Source organism: Perognathus longimembris, unplaced genomic scaffold, assembly GCF_023159225.1.
Source record: "Perognathus longimembris pacificus isolate PPM17 unplaced genomic scaffold, ASM2315922v1 HiC_scaffold_5069, whole genome shotgun sequence".
In the NCBI taxonomy this organism is placed as follows: Eukaryota; Metazoa; Chordata; class Mammalia; order Rodentia; family Heteromyidae; genus Perognathus; species Perognathus longimembris.
The window spans coordinates 103903-130390 of record NW_025960455.1 but is presented as its reverse complement, the minus strand read 5'-3'; the positions used below and the strand labels follow the sequence as shown (position 1 = coordinate 130390).

The 26488-nt window shown below is 39.4% G+C and overlaps 1 pseudogene; it reads left to right on the top strand.

Moving 5' to 3' along the window:
• Positions 1-23912, top strand: LOC125344983 (annotated as a pseudogene).
• The last annotated feature ends 2576 nt before the right edge of the window (positions 23913-26488 follow it).

Below are 26488 nucleotides of genomic sequence, written 5' to 3'. Positions count from 1 at the left end.
ATGGACAAAATGGAGCCGTCCAAAAGAGGGAATGTGAGTAACATCCATTTGCCAAACATTGGTGGTCACTAAGCCTCGAGGTTTAATGCCATTGGAGGGTGCAGGTAGGAAGGTAGTATAGTAGCGACAACTTTTTAGAATTTGACGAGCTGCCTCACGTGTGATATGAAAATGCTGATGTAAGGTGCAGCGGTTTTGATGGTGGGCAGCATGTGATTGCTTTGCTAAGTCAATCTCAGTGAGAAAAATTTGAGTAGCCTCACCCATAATAGCATTGCCATTACTTAATGGTCCAGGAAGCTTAGTATGAGCACATATACATCCACAAAAGCACGGACAGTTGCGAGAGCGAAGAAGAAGTTGTATCTGGCAAAAAAAGAGCTTGGATAGTGGAATTAGCTGTTCTAAGAAAAGGGACAGTTTCAATGACCTGAGGAGCTCGAATAACATAATGACTATCCGAATATACATTAAAAGCTTTAGTAGGTAAAAGTGTAAGGGCCTGTAAAACTGGTTGAAGTTCAACTTCCTGGGCAGAAGAAAGACCAGTGTCCCAAGATTTAGTTTCACCATCAATAGTAAGAGCGGCTGTTCCGTTAGAAGATCCGTCTGCAAACACCAAGGCAGCCATAGAAAGAGGTGATAGAGATACAATCCGAGGAAATATAAAGGTGTAAGAAGAGGCAAAGTGAAGTAATTTGTTGGAAGGATAATGATGTGAAATTGTGCCCATAAAATTGGCCCAAGCAATGGCCCAGGAATCACAATGAATATAAAGCCATTCTTGCTATTTTGAAAGTATATGGGATATAAATAACTTGTGGATCTCAACCAAGATACTTCCAAGTTTCCACATGCACATATGGACTAAGGTGGCCATCAATTCATAATAGGGAGTTAAAATTTTTGAGGCAGTAGCAGGCAAGTAAAACCATAGAAGGGATCCCTTCTGCGAGAGGACCGCTGTTGAAGAATGAGGTGTAGTTAAAATATATGCTTCCCAAGGGGGTAAGTAATCAATATAATTTACATGTTGGGAAGAAATGGCTGAATTTACTATGCTTAAGGCTTTACCTGCTTCAGTTGTCATTTGTCTGGGTGATATAGCGTAAGGGTCCCGCTTTAATAGATCAAATAAGGGTTTTAATTCAGCTGTGGATAATTTAAGATAAGGGCGAAGCCAATGAATATCTCCCAGAAATTTTTGAAAATCATGCAAAGTACGCAAATGAGAAGCCTTAATCTGTAATTTGTGACTAGTAAAATAATAAGGAACTAAAATATGACCAAGATAAGTATACGGAGGATGCTCTTGCACCTATTCATTAGCTATTATTAACTCAAAAGAGGTGAGATCTTGGTTTAATTGTCCAAAAGCTTGGCGTACTATTGCAGAGTTTAGATGAGCTAATAAAATATCATCCATGTAATGAATAATATACACAGAAGGAAAAATTTTTTGAGTAGAAGAGAGAGCCCGCGCTACAAAGCTTTGGCATAAGGTGGGGCTATTTGCCATGCCTTTGGGCAACACTAGCCAATGGTATCTTTTCATGGGTTCTTTAAAATTAGTTGAAGGGACACTAAATGCAAAGCATTGGCAATCTTGAAGAGCAAGGGGTATGGTATAAAAACAATCTTTCAAGTCAATTATTATTTTTATGTGTTTTGAGGAATTACCATAGGAGAGGCAAACCTGGTTGTAATGCCCCCATAAGTTCGATTGTAGCATTTACTCGTCGGAGATCCTGAAGAAGTCTCCATTTACCAGATTTCTTTTAATAACAAAAATACTTCCATGGGGAAGTAGAAGGAGCAATGTGGTCCAAGTCCATCTGTTCCTGCACCAGCTCTTGGGCAACAATAATCTTTCCATTGATAGGGCCCACTGATCCACCCACACCGGGGTCTCTGATAACCATGTGATAGGAACTGCGTGAGGGGCAGGATGAGCAGCAGCCCCCCTTAAAAATATCCTAGCCCTTGTCTATGAGGTCAGGGCTGGGGTTGAATGGGTTCTCGAATTCCTTGTTGATGAATTCCCAGTCCTCCTGAAGGCAGTGGCCCTTGACTTAAGAGTTGACGAGTAATTGCGTCACTAGGGCTAAACAAATAAACTCCCATCTTTTCCATAATGTCCCTCCCCCACAAATTTATGGGCAAATGATCCAATACATAAGGTTGGAAAGTCCCAGAATGGCCCTCACCATTTCTCCAGTTAAGGATGGCACTGCTTTGTTGGGGATCTGTGGCATGGCCAATCCCCCATAAGGATGTGAGAGATGCAGTAAGGGGCCAGTGGGAAGGCCAATATCTCTTGGCTTTCACAGACACATCTGATCCTGTATCTAATAGGCCTCGGAAGGGCTTTTCTTGTATATAAATTGTAAGCTCGGGCTGTTCCCGTTTTATGTTTTGAACTCAAAATATGTCTGAAGACCCAAAACTCCTTTCTCCCCTAGGGTTTGCAGTGGCTGAGGCACTGACTGAAATGAAAGGAATAAAGGTGAGCTGAGCAATTCTTTGTCCTGCAGGGATAGAGATAACACTATCAGGCACTGAAGCCATGATTTTTATTTCTCCAGTATAGTCCTGATCTATCACTCCTGGAAAAATATTTAGGTCCCTCTGCGCAGAACTGCTGCGGCCTAACAGTAAGCCAACAGATTCCCTTGGAAGAGGGCCAATGACTCCTGTAGGGAAGGCCTGGACTCCCATTTCGGGAGTCAGTACTGCGCAAGTGGAGAACAGAGGTCCAGTTCTACGCTCCCTGGTGTTGCTCGGAGGAGACTGAAAACTGATTGTTGGTGTGGGTTGTCGGGGGATAGGCTTGAGGTGGGGGAAGGTAGGAGCAGCCCCAAAATTTTATTGTGGGGCCAGGGGCTGGCCCCTCTGCCAGTTTCCTGAAATTGGACGGCCAAAGTAATTCAAAGTAGATCTGCAATTCTTAGCCCAATGCTTCCCCTTTTTACAACGGGGACAAATTCCAGGCATAGCTCTTCTATTCTGTTTAGAGCAGTGAGACATTAAGTGGCCCATTTGTCTGCAGGAAAAAAATCTGCCGGGAGAACCAGCAGCACGTAGATGTCCCCGTCCCTTTACCCCTGTACAGGGTTGCATAAGAACTCAGTTACAGTTTTCCCTTGGAGTGCTACAGCCAGCATGAGGCCCTGCCTATAGGATGGACCAATGTCTGCACAAAGCTGAATATAGTCAGTTATTCCTCCCTTTTTCTTAAAAGGCCTGATGGCCACTTGGTAAGCTGCATTAGCTTTTTCATATGCCAATTGTTGTACAAGAACCTTGCCAGCATCTTTATCTTGGATCAGACAGCCTGTTGCTTCTAATAATCGAGAGACAAAATCTTGATAAGGTTCATCTGTTCCCTGTCTAATTTTGGAAAGGTCTTAAGTCTTACTAGAGTTAGGGAGTCTGTTCCAGGCACGTTTACCAGCAGCACTGATTTGACCATAAATGTCCGGAGTGTAATCTATTTGGGTCTGGGTCCCCAGCGAGCTCTGCAAATGAAGCAGCTACATTATTTGTCTTGTTGGCCTCTGCTGTGGCCTGACACTGTTCCACAAATTCAGATTTCCACAATAAGTAATCTCCTCCACAAAGACAAGCCCTAGCCAACTCTTTCCAATCATTTGGGCATAAAGCTTCATTAGCCAAGATTTCAAGAATGACTTGAGTAAACGGCGCTGTAGGGCAGTATTGAGCACAAGCATTCTTTAGATCTCTTATTTGTTTAAATGGCAAAGGCTGATGAAATCTTTCGCTGTCTTAATCCTGTCTTACAGGGAATAAATGAATACCAGAAATGTCCTCCCCTCTTTGAGCATCCTGTGCCAAGGAGAGTTGCAGGGTGCTATGCTGAGGGGTGAGATTAGAACTTGTCCCAAAAGGAGTTCACCATTCTGGGGGCCAGGCGCCTTTAACAGCACAGGCTGAGATGATACTGGCTGTGAGACAACAACAGGCAGAGGGGGTAGTGGGAAAGGATCAAAGTCTGCCTGGATTGTGGTGGGGGATCACAAGTCTCTGCCTTTAAAGGAGTTTGATGTTTTGGATAGAGCACTGACAATAGGGTTATAATTGATTCCAACATATTCTCAACATGGGTCAATCTATCTTTAGTAGGCTCATTGCATAATTTTTCCTCAGTGTCTGAGCCACCTGAGTCTTCCTTAATATCTATCCCAGTGGGTTCAGATTTTATTAATTTTCTCAGCTCTTCCCGGGCAGCTGCATAAACTCCCGGAGCTGGGCAATGCTCATCAGGTCCCTGTTCAGTTTCTCTGATTGACTGATTGAATCTAATCCATTCATGTCTAGGATCAAAACAATCTTGGACCAGATTCCGGAGAGTAATAGCATCCACTAGGCTTTTCTCAGGGCCATTTGCTTCATAATGTTCCTGAATTCTTTTTCCAATTTTCTGCCAAGTTTCTAAGTTAATGGTTCCTTCCTCTGGGAACCAGGGGCATGCTTCCTCAATAAAGTGAAATAAATGTTCTAACGGATTTTGGTCAACTTTCACTCCCCAGGCATGAAGCATCCCTTTGAGGTCCTGTACGTATAGCGTGTGGCTGTTACCTTGTCCCATAATTTCTTACTCCCGACAATACTCTCTCTCTCCCACTCTCCTTCCCAAGTGTTCAGACGTCCTTACCTGAGCTGGGTCCTCTGCTTTCGTCCCAGGTGTTCAGGTCCCTGTTTGGGCACCACTCTGCCAGAGACAGCCAGTAATGAAAGGAAATCCTGAATGAGGCTGGCGAGGATTAAAGAAAAGGAAAAATACAAGACAAGAGAAAAAAGACAAGAGACAAAGATGGGGTCCGGGAGGTCTGCAGCTCAAGATCGTAACTCAAGACTGCAGCCATATTTATTCTTAACTTCCAGCTTATAGCAGTTTGAAAACCAGGGAATAGCATAGGCATAAAATTCAAGAACACAAAAAGGCTTGGAGTTAGCAATACCCGACCTAGCTAAGAAAGGATGAGGTTGGTTAACACAAGAATGGTCTCCAGAGCAATATCTGATGGTAGCTAAGACAGGATATGGTTGGTTAACATAAGAATGGACTCTTGCAGACATAGTAAAACATTTCTGCTTTTCCATTAAGACATGTCCTTGCACGTCCTTGACAACACAGCCAGAGGTCAGAATGAGATTAGCTGCTGGTTTGGCTCCCAACATCTAAGCTCAGGTACCAGTGGGCATCATTTTCAACCTGTGAAAAAACACAGACATGTCCTCAACCCCATGTCAGTATTGGATCGGGTCCGTGACAAGCACCTGTTAAAGGATCTTTTCACATAACTTGGACAAAAGCTTTTTGCTCTTTCTTTTCCCAGAACCACTGTACTTTGGGAAGGCCATTACAGTCCAAATTTAAATATTTAGTACAAATAAAGCTTGAGAAAGAATATTAACTGGAGAGAAGGGGTATTATTCTCCCCCCCCCCTTTGAATTTAGAAATTTGGTGTTTTAACAAACTGTTGGCCTGCTCAACAATTTCTTGAACTTGAGGATTATAGGGAATTCCTGTACTGTGAACAACCTGGTAAGATTTGCAAAAAGTTTGAAAAGCTCATCCGACATATCCTGGACCATTATCAGTTTTAATATGTTTAGGAATTCCTATAGTGGCAAAGCAGCATAGGGAATGGGAAATACAATGTTTGCTAGCCTCCCCGGCATTAAGAGTACTCAAAATAAAATTAGAGTCTTAGCCATAAAAGCCCTTTTTATTTTTAATTTAAACAAGAGGGAGAACAATAGGAGTAGAGCTTACCTGTAATTTGTTGAGAATTGACCAACAAATTCGTGCCAGAGTTTTGCTGTAACACTTAGAGAATAGTAGATGGAATGAGATTTATGTGCATTAAATCAAATTATATCATTTAACCTTACACGCAGGTGGAAGAGAACACAAATGGATGACAATCATGACCGCAAAGGGTCAGGACAATGGAAACGTCTCAGCTTTGTAGTGGATTGAAGTAGCCCTGTCTTTTATTTTAAATCAGTTGGCCTTATTAGTCATGTGTGATGGAGGCAGGCAGGAGAGGTGGGTTGGATTTGGGAAAGGCTGTAGTGGCATCTCTCAGAGTCCCCTGGATAGATTGTGACACCTCCTGTTGAGTTGTCTGTAAATTTTTAAAAAGACTGGTTAAAGACATTTGAAATCTCCCAGTATTCCTTGTTTGCTTACTCTGAGTACTCTGGCTTTTGTAGACTGGTGACCTACTGGTTTAAGCAGGGTGACAACTTTAAAAAGAGTTTAGAAGGCTTAGGCCATTAACCATCTTCCTAGTCACAAAATTCACACAGACCAAAAACCAACCAAGTCTGCTCTCTGTAGCAGTCACTACAGTTTCTGAGACATAGAGGGGGAAGACACCAAAGCTACCTCAATGCAACCATGTCGCCACCAAACACAACTCTGATGCTTTTAACCTTGGAGTAAGTCTCCGTTGTAACTCTGTCATGATAGGCCTGCTATAAGCCCAATTTTAATCCTGGGGTGGGGGGGGCACAGCCAGGTCAGGAGCACTTTAGGTCTGTCAAAATCTTCACAGGACCCCTAGATTCCCTAAGCAGTTTTCCGTGCAAGAGAGAGAGAATAATGAATCCACGAGTAGTGAAACCATGCAGTTTGGAAGCAAAATGTGGAGGCAGATTCCTGTAGCCACGGACTACCACAGTCCACGCAGCTAGCACCCATGTCGACCTGAATCCTATAAAGCAAAATATTAATCCTGGGTCAGGAAAATCTAGGTTAGCAGTCACATTTGCACACTCATTCCAAAACGACTCTGGTCCCTTGATCCTAAAGAGTTTATGAGAGCACAGGAGAGAAAAATGGGGAAGCAAAATCTTAGTCTATACCAAAGAATTGTAAGGATCAGATGTACACTTGACTTTTAGCATTGATAGACATAAAGAATAACACACTGGTTTTACATCATTGTACTTATACCACGTGCTGCATATTAGACACTTTTGGAGTTTTTCTTAGACACATCTGCTTATACGTAAACATGATCAGTTTGGGTTTAAAACCTGTTTGCTTTTTGTTTAGTTTTGTGTTTTTTTTTGTTTTACCAACAGACAGACAGAGAGACATATATACAGACAGTTGTGCACAAGCTTTGGGGCATGCTTAGGATTGTTTTTTAATTGGCCATGTAAATTTTCTGGAATTCCAGCGGCAAAATGATATTATTTTGCCCATATTTTAGAACCACGTCATTAGTTAGAAAACTTTTCCAGCAAACAAAATTTTTCACAGATTATCCAGTGAGGAAATGAAGGAGCCACATTTTGAGAAACCATTTTAGCTCCAATGGGGAGCTGAAGTGGGATGCTATGACTAGAGAAGGTCCAGGAGATGGGAGACAGGATATGAAAAGAACACAGACATGTGGCAAGGCACAACGGTGGAGGATCAGGTCAGAGCCTTAGCAGGCTCACATGAGACACCTTCACCTTATGAAGAGTTAAAGCAAAACCCATTTTCAGGCAGCCCCTATTTTGTTGTCTGTTTAAATTTGAATAACCCAGGCCACCAATTATCCCGGCTAGCAGGACAAGCGTATTAGGGCCCCGCCGGTCAGGAAACTCCCGACTTAACTCTAACAGCCTGGGAATGCTTAACTCTAACCACCCCAGAATGCCTCAAGCCCTGAGCCAATCAGATTTGTACTTGTATGCTAATCTTGCTTGAACACCTGATTGCTGTAACTTGTTTTTTTGCCTTTATATGCTCTGTGAAATCTCAGCTCAGGGCCTTCCTCCTAACCTCTGCTGTGTTGGTGGGTAAGACGAGGCCTGACCTGCAGCTCGCCTGAATAAAGCCTTGGTTTTGCATTTCAGAACGTCTCGCTCTCATTGGTCTTCTTGGTGGTCTTCTCGTGACTTGGGCATAACACTTCCAGCATTTGACTTATAAGGCACCTTTGAATTGCAAGGTACATTGAATTGCAAGGCCACAGTTCCAGAGTTTAGGGTGGGGGGAGGGTTACTGGGAGCTTGAGTCTCCACATCCCTGCCCAGCCTTGAGGAATTTGGCATGCCTATTACCTGGGTGATTGGTGGACTTCTACCTCCAACCAATTCTATTGTCCACAACGTGCTCAATGTTAGAGAAATCTTAGGATTTAGCCAACAACACGCAGACTTTAACCGAGTCTCCAAACTTAACAAACATCAATAACAAGAACTGAAAAACTTTGTTTGTCTTTCAATGCAGATGTTAAATGAATACTGGTACCTTTGGAAGCTAGTACCAGCCCATCTTATATCACAGGCAGGGAGGCAGAGTTTAGAGAGAGTCAGAATGAGAGAGAGAAAAAGAGAACTCCCTCTGAACAAGCGCTCATAGAAGTTATGTAAGTCCTGTAAAATATTCCAAATTTGTAAGATTGGGCTCAAACTTGAGCAGCTTTTATATTGTGCCCCTCCTATGGTAAGTGATTGGTGGAGATGAGGATTTAAATACCAAGCGTTCCCGGTATTACTTCGGTCAGCTGAACTGTAGGAGATAATCAACAATGAGTTCATCACCCCATTTGCTGGACTGAGGGGATGATCACTTACCCTGGGTGAGAGGGCAAATTTTTAGATTGTAGTGGAGGGAAGTAGAGTGCTCGGTCAGGAGAAGTTATCTTGGTGGTGTTAGCATTTTCCTAGCCTCAGGTCCCTGCCCTCTGTGAGCAGCCTGTGCCTAGGAGAGCAGTAGGGCATTATGCTTAGGGGTGAGATTAGCACTCATCCCAAAAGGGAATTCATCTTTAGGAGGGCCAGGCACCTTTAATGGCATGGGCTGACAAGATAGTATTGGCTGTGTAAAGGCAATAACAGGCACAGGGGTTGGTAGGAAAGGATAGAAGTCTGCCAGAACTGTTGGCAGGGACTCACTGGTATCTACCTTTAAAGGAGTTTGTTGTTTTGGATGAAGTTCTGACAATATGATATATCGTTTTCAACATATTCTCAGCATGGGTCAATCTATCCTGAATAGGCTCATTGTATATTTTTTTCTCAGTGTCTGAGCCATCTGAGTCTTCCTTATTATCTAGCCCAGTAGGTTCAGATTGTATTAATTTTCTTAGCTCTTCTAGGGCAGCTACGTATGCTCCCAGGGCTGAGCGAAGCTCATCAGGTCCCTGTTCAGTTTCTCTGATCGACTAATTGAATTTAATCTGTTCAAGTCTATTTGTTTATTTGTTTTTCTGTTCCTATTTTATCTGTTTTAAATGCTTCTTGCTCTTTATTGGCTTTCAGAACACAGTCATTTATATCCTACAGCAAACCCCATGGGGCCAAAACTCTGACTCTGATTCTGGTCCTCGATGTCATTTCTTCAGGGAGAAGGATGAGGTGTCTGTTGGTGACATCAAGGGACCTCCAAATTCATCACACCCATCTGTACCCAGTTCCAGGTGAAGGAAACTCTAGACTATGGCTGGGAAACTCTCCTTCCATCATTAATACAGATGCATATCATCATCCAGTGTAACAAGGGTTTGCTCAGTGCCATCTACTGAGTCGTGGGATAACATGGCTGTCAGACATAGCCAGTGTCTTGGTGGCTTTTCTGGCCACAAACTTCCTGACACGTTTAATGAAGCTAAGTTCCTGATATTCATCATGCTGGTGTTCAGCAAGGTCTGGGTCAACTTTCTGCCTAACTCCCACAACAACAAGGGGGAAGATCAAGGATGCTTCTGGAGTTCTTCTCTATCTTGGTTTCTAGTGCAAAGCCTAGAAAACTCCAAGTACAACATCATCTTGTTAAGGCCAAAGATAAAGATAATTCTCAAGTACAAAAATTAAAGGGATAATGAAAAAACACAGATTTTCAACATCCTTTGCATAAATGAAATGCAAGGCCGAAGGATATTGAATCTTATCACACTACTGTAACAGTGTCTATCAGCAAGAACAAAAATAACAAACGCTGGAAAGAATGAAGGGAAACTAAATAATTTCACACAATTCTTGGCAATATCATTGCAAGAAACTACCATAGAAATGTTTGTAGTTTCCTTTAGAAAATATAAATAGATTCAGTATGTGAACCAATGCCACTGCCTTGTGAGACAAGTTCATTCCATGCATACGTGTACGTGCATAAATTAACCCTCTCCAGAGCTAACAAGTGCTACCTAGAATTTAAATCTTAAGTAATAAAATCCTCTATATGGTTAAGAGAATAGAAGTACAAAAGGCCAATGGAAACCTCATTAGAGTGTTTTTCCCCTATTATTTTAAAGTACATATGTATCATTGTTTAAACCATCATGTAAATGGGCTTCCACTACTACAACTTTATGCAGAGTATGTTCACTGCCCTGAAGTAGCTCTGGTCTTCAGCACCACTGTGGTCTCTGCATGCAATTTGGGCCTAATATCTTTTGACTAGTACAAAACCTCCAGTTGGGTTTTGATATTAATGATTGACATAGTGAAGAATTTCATCAACTCCCACATGTTCTCTGACTAGTGCATCATGAAAAATAATATTTTTAACTATGTAAGTGTGTTTAGTAAAATTTACCTACAACAAGGTGAAAGATTAGAATTGAATTGGTTTTAGAATTTGTCAAAAAACACTAATACACAAATTCCATGCATAGACCTAAAGAAGATGCAATATCACTTTCCAGTGAAAAATTAAGCAGGTGCATTTGTAAAGGCCTGTGCACATGGATATTTTATGGAAACCTGCCTGAATCTACAGCAATGTTCTGTGTCTATTCTGGATATTGACTTTATAATTTGACCCACTGGGTGTGATGCCTTGACAACTTTGTTGATCACCTACTGGCATATATTTTTTCTACCCTTTTGACCATTCACCTGACTTGGAATTCTCTGATGTAATCCAGTTGTATCACCTGTAATGGCTTCCATGCAAGTAGTTTCTGGGCACGGATGTTAGGTCAAATCTATCGAAGTAAACTTCATCCCTAGGGCCTTAATCTTGGAGGAAATAATAGCACCTGGGATTAAAAAGGAAAAACTGCAAACATGTTTTCGAGCTTGCATTTTCCTCCTGAATATGAGGCCTCAGATGCAGAGCCCCAGGGAAGAGTTTTACACATTCTTCCTGGAAACTTACAAGAGGTTCCATTTGAAGGTGGCTACAGTAAACATCTCTGTGAACAAAAGGACACATTCACATAAGTGAAGATACATGAATATATATACCTCAACCAGAAGACCTCACTTCCAGACGAGATTTCAGCTTGGCAGATACTTCGGGGATGTGCCTCTTGACTTTCACATTCCTTCTTCTTCAGTTTCCCCTCTTTGTCTGTTCCTTGGCAGGCACTAGCTGCTTGTCTACCATGAAGCAACGAGCACACATGGATGGAGATGCGATGCTTGCTGGGTTTTTCCCTCTCTTCACTTCGGGAACAGATGGCATTAACAAGGATACTTCAGGGAATGAAGAGAATAGGCTGTAAGTAATTCATCCATTTTTTCCATTTCCTGTTCTGTTCTCGGGATAGGCAATGAATGAAGGAGCTCTGGGTGCAGAGATGAGTGTTTTCTGTCTGCTTTCCCCTAGCAACCACCTTTATTGCACCACAAACAGCTCAGTTTCATTGTTTTATCTTCTATCTACTGTTGAGTAAATTTCTACCTACTAATAGAAAGGAATCAGGTTTCCTTCCTTGTTAGCTTCTCTTTCCAAGGCTGTGGGCACTTCCCTTTACTCCAGTATCTTCTCTACCCCAGCTGTCACTGCCCAGGATGAAATAATGTATCTAGAAACAACTTGATTCAGTGTCACGACTTCTGCACTAAAAGCCAACTGATACATTTCCTCCTCCACTCACCAATGGTCTGAGAAATTGTCTTTGGTAACAATTATAGTTTTAGAAAGATGAAAATCTTCTTATTGTAGACTTCTGCCTCATCAGGATGCTAACTATTTAGGAGGCTAATATCTAAAGATCACGGTTTGAAGGCAGCACGTTTATGAAAATTCCTGAGACATTTATCTCATTTTAATCAGTCAGAGCTGGAAGTGGAGATGCAGCTCAAGTAGCACCGTGACAGGCTTGAGCAAAAAAACTCAAGGACATTGTCCAGGCTCTAATTCCATGCCCTAGGACTCTGTCTCTCTGCTTGTCTCCATCCCTCACTCTTTCTCTGCTCTGCTCATTTATTGTCAACACATAGTTGCTGTTTGAAAATCAGCAATGTGTCATTGTTACTTCAGTTCAGATACCTGCACATGCATGTCCTTGGCTTTTGCTCTGTTGCAGAGGGTCAGACTGATAAAAGGCTATACAAAAAGGAAAAATGTGAAAGAAAAATGTTTATAGAGAACTGTAAGTAACTATTCCAGCTGAATTGATACATAATTCAGGAGAAAATGTTCATTGCTTCTACCCTGTGTACTTCATTACATGTGTGGGTATGACAGGTAGCCTGAGGCACAAATGGAAGCACAAATTGCAGGGATAAGAATTATTCACTATCCTGCTTTAGAAGACACAGGTCATTATTTGATTTGCCAGTAATGGGTTTTCTTATCTTGTGTTCTTTTGTGTTTATCCCGGGAACTGCATCATTTTAGACGATCATGTAGTTGTTGTCTTGCTTCTGTGGATGTGTTTATTTACATCAACTGATTTGTGTATATTGAACTAGATTTGAATCCCTGGAATGAATCCCATTTGATCCTACGATGTGAGTTTTTGGATAGTTGTTTTATAAGTTTGGCTGGAAATTTGATGTGAAGTTGTCTATTGATGTTCATCTAAGAAATTGGTCTATAGATCTTTCTTTGATGAGTCCATGTCAGGGTTTTGGATCAGTGTTTTTTTTTTTTGCTTCAAAGAGTGACTTTTATAGACATCTTTTTCTTTTGATTTAATTGAAGAGCTTAAGATATATTTAAGTGAGTTCCTCTGAAAACCGTATAGAACTCAATTTTACAACCATCAGTTCCTGAGCTTTACTTGGGCAGGAGGCCTCTTATTGCCGTTTCATTTTTCTTTTCTTGTTATGGGTCTATTTCATTGGCCCCAATCTCTTTTATTAGTTAAGGCGTAACAATATTGTCTGGAAAGTTTACCATTTCCTACAGATTCTGCAATTTTTTATGATAAAAGTTGGCATATTACTCTTATCTAATGTTCTGAATTTTGATTGTCTTTATTTCTAATGCTTGTCTCTAGTGTTTTTTTGGGGTTTTTTTGGCCAGTCCTGGGCCTTGGACACAGGGCCTGAGCACTGTCCCTGGCTTCTTTTTGCTCAAGGATAGCACTCTGCCACTTGAGCCACAGCACCACTTCTGGCCGTTTTCTGTACATGTGGTGCTGGGAAATCGAACCCAGGGCCTCATGTATACAAGGCAAGCACTCTTGCCACTAGGCCATATCGCCAGCCCCTGTCTCTAGTTTTTTTGACTTGTATATGTTATGGGTCATTTATTTGGAGAATTATGTCTATTCATATTGTGATTTGAAAAGTGTGTAATAACTCGACATAATTTCCATTTACTTGGTGGCTGTGCCTCATCTTTGCTAAGTATTCTGATCTGGCTCTCTAATACATTGTATTCTTCCTGCCACTATTGAATTCTGGTTGGTTTTCTATATGTACGAAATATTTCACTTGCTTTTCTATTGCTGGTTCAGTCAAGAAAATTAATTGAAATTTTCTTCTTACACAGTTTTGTATTTTTCCCTCAGATATTAAGGAATACTTTCCTGGGTACACTGTTTTTGATTGGTAGTTCTTTGACTGTAAACTGTGGTATACAGCATTTTAGGCTCTCCTTGCTATAATTGTCTCAGATCAGAAATTTGTAGTTATACTGACAGCTTTTCCTTCATAAATACTCAATTCTTCTTCCCTGATCATTTCCAGGATACTTTTATCAGTGTCTATAAATCTTGTGGGCATTACAATGTGGCAGTAGCATGTTCTTTTCTGAGCTGGTCTGTTTGGACTTCTGTTGCTCCTTGTACCTGAATGTGTCTACCCTTTTCCATGGTCAGGCATTCTCTGCTAGAATCTGTTAACTATGTTTCCTCTCACTTTCATTGCTTGCCCTTCTCCTTCCTGAATTCCTACTCTTAAATTAGGATATTTGATTGATTCTAGAAATTCTTGCAAGCTTCTTTATTGGTTCTTGGGTTTGTTTTACAAAACTGTCCTCTCCATATATTCTGCCTTCCATGTCATGTATGGCGCTGTCAACACTTGCTAATTTTTAAAAACTTCTTTCCCTTTTAATTGATCATTTTTTATGGCTTGTATCATTGTACCAAAATTTTCTTTTTTGGTTTTATATGGCCTTCTATTTTGTTTAATGTGTGTCTTCCCTAATATCTTGCACACAGAAATTATATTTTCATTTGATGTCTTTCCATCTCGTGATACTCATTTAGCTTTCTCTCATGAATTTTTCTAATAACTTTAGTTAATTTCATCATGGTCAAGAATTGCTTTCTGAATATTTTCTTTCCTTTCAAAAATATATTCATCACAGTGTCTTTAAGGCATTTTTAGAACTATCTTCTCAGGCCTTCCTTGTCTACACTATAGCCTGGTTATTTTCTGTTAGAATTAAGCTTCATTTAATTTCCATTTTTCTGTATATCTTGGGATTCTTGCCATAGATTTTGAGTCATTTGTATTTCTATGTTGCCTCTGATGTTTCCTTCTTTGAAAAATTTATGTTTAATATATTAATTTTTTTAGTGAACACACATACACATGGTACTGTGCACAAGACAAGACAAAGGAGAAAGAAAAATACTTCCATCCTCTTTACTCCTCTATGTTCTTTCCAGTATCTCAATCTAAATGCAAGAAAGATTGTTGTGATTAGTTAAATTCCCCATGGTGGCCTTGGAAGTTCAATTTTGTCCCCGAATTTTGAGGTTTTTCTCTCCATAATGAGTACCTTCTGATGTGATGACTGCCTTTGGTTTCATTACCTTAGTAAGAATAAGGTTCACTCACCTGATATTTAAGCTCTTGTTCTGGTTGATATTGTGTTTTTGAGCACAGTTTGCTATAGAATCTTCATTAAATGATTCTTTGATTCTGAAAAAAATGCTCTTAAATTGAAGATTTGTTAGTTATCTGGACCTGAGATATAATCACATAAAATTAACTGGGAGACTTGAAATGCAAGATTTCTCACACAGGCGCTGATTGTTATTCAAGGTGAAGACAACTAAACATTTGGTGTTCTCATGTAAACCCACTCCATGTTTAGTGAAAAATTTTTACTGTGGTCCATGCATATAGAAGTGGAGATGAAGCAAATTCTCTTTGAAATTAATGAAATTTCTAAATGTGAATCATGACAAATTTACTTTATATCCTTACCTAGTCCTATATACAATCACAAGACAATACTTTGTTTTTTTTTTTTGGCCAGTCCTGGGCCTTGGACTCAGGGCCTGAGCACTGTCCCTGGCTTCTTCCCGCTCAAGGCTAGCACTCTGCCACTTGAGCCACAGCGCCGCTTCTGGCCGTTTTCTGTATATGTGGTGCTGGGGAATCGAACCTAGGGCCTCGTGTATCCGAGGCAGGCACTCTGGCCACTAGGCTATATCCCCAGCCCCAAGACAATACATGTTTATTCCTTCCCATTTGGGGTAATCCTTTAACATATTCTTGGGCAGAGAAGAAAGCATTCAATCCACCAGAGGCATAAGCTTGAAATAATCATCCTAAATTTCTACCTTTATTATGTAGGTTTTTCTTCAAGAACTACCAGTTTGTTTTGGCCTTGGTTTTTGCTGTTGAAGAGATCAACAAAAACCTTGAACTTTTAAATAACTTGACTCTGGGATTTAGTATCTATGATGTTCAATATGGAAGACATACAGCACTTAAAAATCCCTTCATTTTCCTCTTTGGGAAGTACAAGCTTCCAAACTACAACTGTATGAGAGACAACAATCCCATAGCATTACTAACAGGAACTTCAGGAAAAATATCTTCCGAGATTGGTACACTGCTGCACCTCTACAGGTTTCCACAGGTGAGAGTGGGTGGGGTGGGTGATATTAAGAATATCGAATTTGCTGCCATTTCGGGTGTTGGGAAAGAGTGATAGAAAGAGACTGTATTATGAACCTGTCAATCCTTGTCATATCGAAGAGCAAGTATTCCAAGACAATGGGATTTCTGTAGTCACATGGGTTTGGAAATGGGGATTGAAAATTTAGATCAGACAAATTGGCATGGGGGGATTAAGTCTTTTCATTAATTTTCTTTGAAAAATCAGGAAATGGAAAATTTCTTAAAGTGTCAAGATATGTTGAGCTGTGTGATGGAGGTTCTCTCTTGTGACTTAGTGTCTTAGGAAACATATTTCTAATAAACCAGGAAGAAAGAGGCTGTAATGTGTGGTTCAAGTATTAGCATGCTAGCTTTGAAGGAACATGCCAAGAAGTGCATGGGGGCCTGAGTCCCTGACCCTGTAGTCACATATACCCCCCCTTCCACAGACACATGCTCGAATCTAAGATTCATTGAATGAAAGAAGTCAGGCTCAGAAAGAGAAAGGAGGAATATGTTCTCTCATATGTAATATTAAGTACAAAATATGAACATGATATATTAAAATATGTATGTATACATGATCACTCTTACTAAATGATGGTACATCTCAGGGTAGAATTTCTTGGTGCAACCGTTCTGAAAAACAGACAGTACAAACATGAAAACCAGAAAACTGATGTATATCATCTCTGAGATGTTGATAAGTATCATGAGGATGTGGAAAGAGGCATATGAAGAAGCACTAAATTGGTGGGCAAATACAACATGATATTCCATTTATATATGAGTAAATGCAATACTGAAGTCAGGGAATATGTGTGATGGATGTAGATGACAAGAGTTGTTGGAAACAGTGAAAAAAAATCAAGAAGCATTGTACATTTTCATATAGTGTGCAATAATTTTAAAATTTATTTATTTTCAAAAAGTAAAAAAAAGTCATGTCTTCTGCCTTATTCACATGGTTACATAACAGACATAATGACTGGGATTATGATGGATTAAAATCTTCTCATTGATGCAGCATCCTGTTTTTGTTCCCTTTAGCTAACCTTTGGGCCATATGAGTATGCCCTAAGTGACAAAAACAAGTTTCCTGGTCTCTATCAGATGGCCCCAAAGGATACATCTTTAGCCAGTGCCATGGTCTTATTACTGCTTCACTTCAGCTGGAATTGGGTGGGACTGATAACCTTACAAAATGAGAGTGGTTTTTGGATTCTTCCTGCTTTGAAAGAAGAAATGGCCAAGAACAGAGTTTGTGTAGCATTTGAGGTAGCATTATCAAACCAGTCTATGTTAAATGATTTGAAATTCATGGCATATTATAACCAGATTAATAAATCTTCAGCAAATGTTGTCATCATATATGTTGATAATGAATTCCTACTATACTTAATGACATTTCTTGAGCAATTTTTAATAAAAAGCAAGGTTATAATCACATATTCAGAGTGGGATTTAACCATGGGAAAAAGATATTTCATGCTAGGCTCATTCCATGTACCTCTCATTTTTGCACACCATCACCCAGATGTTTCTGGATTCACAAATTTTATAAAGGCAGTTAAACCTTCCAAATACCCAGAAGACTTTTTCCTTGCTAGGCTGTGGTTTCTCTCTTTCAATTGCTCAGATTCTGAGTCTGATTGTGTAATGTGGGAAACCTGTCCACATGATGCCTCCTTGGATTGGTTGCCTGGGCACATTTTTGGCATGACGATGTCTGGAGACAGTTACAATATATACAACGCTGTGTATGCTGTGGCCCAGGCTCTCCATGAGAAGCTTCTTCAACAAACAGAATTACAAGCAATGGGAAATAGGAAATGGATCCTGCCTTCCCCTGAACAGGTAAAGCCTTTTAGATTAGAAGACAAACACCAAGAAGAAAGTCACTTTGTAGAGCTGTTTCTTACTGTATGAAATTAAATAGTTCTGGGTTTTTCCAAAACTCCAGATACTATAATTTTTTAAATGTTTGTGAGATTATCGACACATATGTTCGTGTGCCCTACAGGAATTCAGGCTAGTTACAGGAATAAGATATATTCTATGTTTCTAAAATAAAAACATTATTTTTGCCAGTCCTGGGGCTTGAACTGAGGTCCTGCATACTGTCCAAGGCTTCGTTTTGCTCAAGGCTAGCACACTACCAGTTGAGCCTCAGCACTACTTCTGGCTTTCTTCTTTTATGTATGTGATGCTGAGGAATTGAACCCAGGGTTTCATGTGTACAGGGCAAGCACTCTACCCCTAGGCCATTATTCTCAGCCATCTAAAAATATTTTTAGCTACAAATATCCCCAACATGTTAATAATTAATGTTAATTACAAAATCATGTTTCCCTCTTTCTTGTCATTCCAAATTATGACATCTTGTAAATAATTATTTATATTTCTCATAATTTATGAAGGTCTGTTCCATTTTACATATTAAAATTTACCAATCTTGATATTCTGTACACTGACTGCAGGACCCTGAGAGTGAGTGCTGCCTCTACATTGTCTGCACTAGGTAACTCACTGCCCTCCCCTCCAGACCTAGCCCTTTTCCCTATCTTCTGGGTACTTCTTACAAACTCTGGTGCTCCCGGGGTGAGATCCGTCTCCTTGAGAGAGAATCCCATGTACTTAACTCCTATTTTGCCAAGCTTACTTGTGTCTTACACATCTTTTTCTTTCAAATTTTTTTCACTAACACTAGTTTCCAGACTTAGAACTTGGTAAACATTTCTTCCTGACAGACTCACATTCTAAGAACTCCTATTCTACCCTCTACAATCCCCTATAAACTCAGATGAAACCTCATTCTTTCTCACCAAAGGGGACAAACTGACATTTCCAGCACCTCAACTTACACCATTTCTTTCTTCTCTATTAAGAAGTGTTCTTAACAAATGTTCAAGGACATACCCTGTCTGAAACTAAATATCAATCTTGTAACTTTGAATCATCCCCAAAGAGCACAATTTGCAACATCATTTTATACATTTGATTTTGGAAATGTCCCCTGGTGGACATAGGTGGTATCATTTCCTTTTCATTGTAATAAGTCATACAGTCTGAGAATTACTGTAGTGAATCTAGCCATTAACAGACACTCTAGTTGAGGGGCTACTCCATTAGGCAAACCAGCCATAATGGCCTGTGAAAATACCCCATTCTTTCTCTTTTCTAAGCTTCCCTAATTTCAAGACAATCATACTATAATCATCAAGACAAAAATGTTCCTAGTTGTGTTTTCCTGCTTATCCAAGCTGTTAGCTAATACAATGGAAAAATATATGGAGCAAGCATAGATGCTAAGCCACAATGGGAATTGATAATTAATCCATCCATTCTCTATCGTGATAGAACATTTCATCCCCAAAAGGAACATTATTTAACTAATATTTCTTAATAATTTTAATAATTAAAATTATTAAACTATAGCTTTTTAGCAGGTACCTTGTTTCCAAACTTTACTCGTAGATATAAATAATGACAGTTTCTGTCAAACCCTAAGAGTAGCAACTACCTGTGGAAATAAGACTGATAGGTCCCATACTTGTGAGACCCTTGTGAGCAAACCCTGCCTGCTAACATACCTAGCATATGTACCCTGCTGTTTCATGGACTGCCCAAAGGGACCTTGGTGACAACCTTATCCAGAGGGCATTCATAACCATACACAGATATTATGAATGCCCTCTAGAGGCCCCAGGGTATAGTGACCAAAGATAACATTGCCTGTGCCATCTTGTTCATCTACTCTTAGCTAAATAACAAATAGGATGTGGTGGAGGCTCTAAAAAGAAAAGAAAGAAAATGAATAAATAAAATTTATCAGTCTCAAACTATAGACATTCATAAAAATAGTGGAAAACTGTAGTTAGGTCTCTGAGAATTGCCTCACTCATAACTATTTACATGGAATTGGTTTCTCTTGAAACCTTTTATTTCCTTGCTGATTGAGCAGGATTCAGAAAGATTTTTTTATTCCTCCATAGATTTTCTTCTAGGATATTTCTTTATATGTCTCTTCCATTCTTGAATTCTGAATGAGAAATTTAAGGCAATGAAGAGCTTCTCTTAGTGCAGGTTTTCCATCTGAACTGTGGGATGTACTTCATAAGACAACATATCTGTTTCAGCTACATCCTTTTCTGAAGAACATCTACTTTTACAATCCTGCTGGAGGTCAAGTGCTTCTGCATGACAAAGGGAAACTGGATGCAGAGTATGACATTGTGAACATTTGGAATTTTCCAGAAGGTCTTCAACTTGAAGTGAAAGTAGGAAATTATTCTCCATATACTTTACATGGCAATCAACTACCTTTATCAGAAGACATGGTAGAGTGGGCCACAGAAACTACAGAGGTGTGTTGGATCTAAACATAATAAGTTTAAGGACATATAAGCAAGAAAAATTCACCCTTGACATTTGCAGCTAGTTGGATGTCAGCATCTTACTTCTGTCATACTAGCTAGTTACCTGGCTGAGATCTGAAAATCGGGTTGAAAGGCTGTGAAACTCTATGCCCATTAAGTGTTGGCAAAGCTTGAAGTGGACCTCTGGGCCAAGCATTAGAGGGCTAACCTTAAGGAACAATGCTCATATAGACATAATAGACTCTCATTTCAAGACGTAGTTCTGACACATACACAAAAATGTATATCTTGTATGATCACTTAACTGAAGTCTTATACATTTGAATATTTCTATTTAAGAAATTGTATTGACTGACTGTTGAGCAGGAAAGGAACAAAATAAATAAAGATGGCTGGGTTCTGGTGGCACCTGCATGTAATCTTATCTACTCAGGTGGTTGAAAACCTCTGATCTAAGATAACAGTCCATTTAATGCTCATCTGGGAAGAAAAGTCTGTGAGACTCTTATTTCTATTAACTAGCACAAAGCTCAATTGGAGGCTTTGCTCAAGGGGTAGACTTAAGCATAGAAATCTCCAAGGCAGTGACTAGACTCTGAGTTCAAGTCCCAGGATCGGCTTGAGAAAAAAAAATTTACGGTGTGTTTCTAAATATTTATTGAGAATTCTATCATAAAATCTAAACTGCACTTTTCATTGCTCTGGCAAACTACTGGAACATACACTTTATATGTTTTAAAGTTTTATTTTGCTCCATTGTGTAAGTCCTATTTATTGGTTGGTTGTCAGTTACTTAGGCATCTTTAGTGAGAGGAATCAGTGAAGGAGCCTGAGCTAAAAGAAGATTCTTACTGCATGGACACTGGATTAAAAAGATATGATGGTTCTGTGGTTCACATAACCATGAAATGTAAGATCTGTGTATTGTCTTACAGCAGTCTATTAAAGATTCAAAGAAATTTTGTTTTACTGGGCTGGGAATATGGCCTAGTTCCAAGAGTGCTTGACTGGCATACATGAAGACCTGTGTTTCATTCCTCAGCACCACATATAGAAAATGGCCAGAAGTGGCACTGTGGCTCATGTGTTATAGTGCTAGCATTTAAAAAAATGCCAGGGCCTGTGCCAGGGCCCTGAATTCAAGGACTAGGAATGGCCAAAAAAATATTTTACTTACTCCTCATCAGTCACAAATGAGTAGGAAATAACATATAATGTCATGAAATCAAGGAAACTCCATTGAGCTTGCCAGTAGAACTTAGTTTCCCACCATTAATCTCTAACTTTTAAAGGAGTCGCAACTCTCAGTATGTCAAAAGTCTAGATAGAGCATAAGCCTTTTGTGGTATGATATGGGATCTATAACAGAATTCAATTAGAAGACCAGATTTATGTACATACAATACCATTCTAAATAATCCTGTTCTTTAAAAAAATGGAATTTTGGGAATGTCAGCTAAAAGTCTGAATATTTATGGGTACATATCTGATTTCCCTCAGCCTCCTCACTCTGTCTGCAGTGAGAGTTGTGGTACTGGCTTCAGGAAATCTCCTCAGGAGGGAAAGGCTGTCTGTTGCTTTGATTGCACCCGTTGCTTAGAGAATGAGATGGCTAATGGGACAGGTAAGTTCAGGACTTAGGGAGAACTTTATATATTCTCACTGTCTCTCCCAATGTCCCTGAATCTATGCAAAGCAAAAGTTGTTTATTAGAATTGTAGCATCAAAGTTTTTCTTCCTTTACTTGGTAATTTAATTCTGGCTATAAAAGACACCACTCCTTGAAAAAAAAATGATGGAATCTGAATTATGTGTAGGATTATTTTTTTCCACTCTCTTATACCAATGTTTATTCAAGTAAACATAAGTGTAAGTTTAACATGTATCCTATTAAGTCGAAGCCTTGTTAAAGATAAGGCCTCCATTTTCTTAAAAATGAGTTTTAGAATACAAAGAAAACAGATATCTTGCACAGCTTTATTTCCTAGTTCAACAGAGCAAATGCTGTGGGTTGCGTTTTGTGTAAAAATCAGGCAAAAGGTCATGCTCAGCATGAATTTAGAATTCAAAGAGCAATTTGATTTTTGGTTTCCCACTGCTTTACAGGTGAGTAGCAATGGCAAATACAGTCACTGCATGGAAGAGATAAGTGGCTCCCATTTATATTGGACAGAGACTTGTAGGGAAATACATGCCCTACTCTGCACACTTTTTGATGAGGGGTTGAGTAGTGCTCCCAAAACTGAAAATAAGTATGGTACACTAAAAGGCATAAAAAAAACATATTTTTGGATATTAGATATAGCAATGAGTAATAAGTGTGATAGTCACTTATGGTAAAAAATAAATAAGAGAGAAAGTGGGAATGTTTGTTGAAATATGATGAAGACATAAAATAATATTGAACATGTCTGGTAATATTTGGTTATGTTTACAATTATGTTCAACAGTATTGACATGTTAGGATTATCAGTGTAGGGATTTCCTAATCTCCTTATAATTAGTGAGAAGGGACTAATGGTTACTTGACTTCCTTAACAGATATAGAACAGTGTGTGAAGTGTCCAGATCATCAGTATGCCAACACACAGAGAAACCAGTGCCTCCAAAGAGCTGCAAGTTTCCTGGCATATGGAGATCCCTTGGGGATGGCTTTGGCCTGTATGGCTATTTGTTTATCTACACTCACAGCTGTTGTTCTTGGGGTCTTTGTAAAATATAAGAACACCCCCATTGTCAAGGCTAATAACCAAGCCCTCAGCTACATCCTTCTCATCTCCCTCATCTTCTGTTTTCTCTGTTCCTTGCTCTTTTTGGGCCGTCCCAACACACTGACCTGCATTCTACAGCAGACCACATTTGGAGTTGTGTTCACTGTGGCTGTGTCTGCTGTCTTGGCCAAAACTGTGACTGTGGTTTTGGCCTTCAAGGTCACTTCTCCAGGGAGAAGGATGAGGTGGCTGCTGGTATCAGGGGCTCCTAACTTCATCATTCCAATCTGTACCCTGATCCAGGTGACTCTCTGTGTACTCTGACTAGTGAATTCACCTCCTTTCATTGACACAGATATACACTCTGAATATGGTCACATCATCATCCTGTGTAACAAGGGTTTCCTCTTTTTTTTCTATTGTGTCTTGGGATACCTGGTATTTCTTGCCCTTGCCAGCTTCACTGTGGCGTTCCTGGCCAGGAACCTGCCTGACATCTTCAATGAAGCCAAATTCCTGACCTTCAGCATGCTGGTATTCTGCAGTGTGTGGCTCACCTTCTTGCCTGTCTATCACAGTGCCAAGGGGAAGGTCATGGTGGCTGTGGAGGTCTTCTCCATCTTGGCTTCGAGTGCAGGGCTCTTAGGCTGCATTTTTGCCCCCAAGTGCTACATCATCTTGTTAAGGCCAGACAGAAATTTCCTGCACAGCTTCTGGGACAGAACCCGGACTAAGAGGAATCATCCGTCTTCTGATGAATCTTAAATATTTGTTGAAGTGTAGAGAAATTGTAGAGTATTTCCACTTTTTCTATATATTTTTGGTTCATTCTATTTTCTCTGTGTGTCCAATCATCTCCACTGCTATATATTCACTGTTACTAGTTTTCTAATTGTGCTTTCTTAATAATTTGCACAAAATGTCTTTTTTTGCTGCCAATTTTACATCTTGGACTTTAAGTCTGGGTACTATCCCTGAGATTGTTTGCTTTTTTGTTTGTTTACTTTTGCTGGCTTTGATTTTTGCTCAAAGCTAGTTCTTGAGCCATAGCTGCCATTTTGACTCTGTGGTGGCCTTTTTTCACATTTTCAATCTGTTTTGTTGGATAATTCTCCCATATCCTCTCTGATTCCATTTCCTTGCTCTTTCTTTTCATCTCCTTTCTTCTTCCTCCTCCCTCTCTGATTTCTCTGTATTGTTTTTGTTGTAGGGAGTACAGCTGACTCCATCTTGATTAGGGAAACATGGTAGCAATTGTGAAAATGAAGTTAAATATTCGGTCACCCTGACCCCCAAATTCTGCTTCTGTAAATGGCTTACTTAACTTGTTTGTTGCTTGCTCTACCCTTGTGTCAACTCCCTACAATTTTGCTGTGGTTTTACATTTATAAACCCCAGCTGAAGTACTGTTAGTTGTCACAGTTTTGGTGCCTGAGTCTACACTGTGACCCTAGCCTGTCAGCCTGCTCGTTTTTAGGGTCACTGTTTCAGCTCCTGAGTCTGTGCTGCATACCTAGCTGGTCAGTTTGCCTTTTGCTTCCCCAATAAATCCATCTTTTTGCTTGAGACTGTCTCTGAGTGGTGGTCTCTTGGAGGGACCTGGAATCTCCTCCCTCAAACCCCGTAACAGTTTTAAAATTTCAGGAATGGGTTCCATATATTACAAAATACACTTCAATTTTATATCATAAATTGTTGTCTTTATGAAATAATAGATGAACAAAGTAGAGATTCATAATAGTTTTTTAAATTTTCATTTAGCAAATTGAAACATATAATACATAGAAAGTCATATACATTTTATCTATGTCTATATACATTTTTTTGGTATCACCTGATGTTTTGTCTACTGGCAGCAAATAAATGTTACATTTCTGATATTTAAATTTTATAAGAAATGCATTATTTATTATTAAGCAGACTGAATTATTGAGGTCTATACTATATTTAAAGAACCACATGACTACTAAGACACATGGTCATATAATAGCATGGCTTTCTGCTCTCTCTATGGGTCATTGCACCTTTATTTTTCTGAAACTTGTATTCCTTTTTTTTAATTTATTTTTATATCTTTATTTAGTTCTATGGAGGTTTTCATTTTGACATGTCAATTTATGAATACAATCACATTTGTTTTCTACTATGTGAGTGATTATATGATAACAATGAACTTTTATTGCTTTAGTTTTAAATTGGAATTATTGGTCAAAAAGAACCCACACTGTGTATATGTTCCTTTCTAAAAGTATACTATTTAATGTATATTCCTACATTACTAATATTTTTATTATGAGATGGTCAAATATTCAGTTTCTATTAAAGTTAACATTTTATCTTTCGTCTTGATTTTAATAATTTTATTCCCACAATGGCATTTTTATTGAGCAGTTAAACTCTGATTACTCATTCAGTAGCAAGCCATTAATACTCATCACAGCATGAGAGATTCCCAACTATCCATAACTTTTGATTACCATGCTGGTGATAAAAAAAAAAAACAGCCAGTTATGGGTGGCTACCTGTAACCCTAGCTGTTCAGGAAGATGAGATATGAAAATGCTGATTTACTGTCAGGCCAGGCAGGAAATTCATGATACGGTTATCTCCAATTAACCACCAGAGAACCAGAAGTGGAGCTGCTGGTGAAATAGTGCTAGCCTTGAACAAAAAAGAGAACAGGGACAGCACCTGTGCCCTGAATTTAAGCTTCAACACCCTCTACCCATCCCCCCAAATGACTCAGGTAAGCAATAATTTCTATCACAAATAGTCCATAAAAACAAAGATAGAAAAATCAAAATGTGTTTTGGTGATCTGCAGAAAGCTGAGAGAAAACAAATTTCAAAACACTCCAGGAGGTGGGTTTGTAGTTTCTAAATAATCTAATATCTACAAACCCATACCTAATTACATCAGGACTGGAAGATGCCAGACTATTGCTGCAGAACGCCTGATATTGTTGCTTGTAGGCCGTGATGATTCTTGTTGTCAAAGAAAAACCCTGGAAGGACCACTTCATAACTCCAGCTCTCTAGCAAACATTAGCTGCTACTTGTCCAGGTCCTCAAAGGAGAACTACAAAGCAAATTATTTCCCCTCATGTCTGGAGCAACAAGTATCACATACTCAAAACAAAGTTACCAGGGAATTTAAACAAGGCACACATTTTTTGAGAGTACTTGCACCTCTCTTTAAAGTTTGCTGTTAAAATGAAGAATACACCATATATCTATGTTTGATAGAAGATAGCTGTTGAAAGTGAGGAGAAAAATTCTCTATTAGCCCTCTATTCTCCAACAAAAGGTATGAACTACAGACAACATGGTAGATACCAAAGC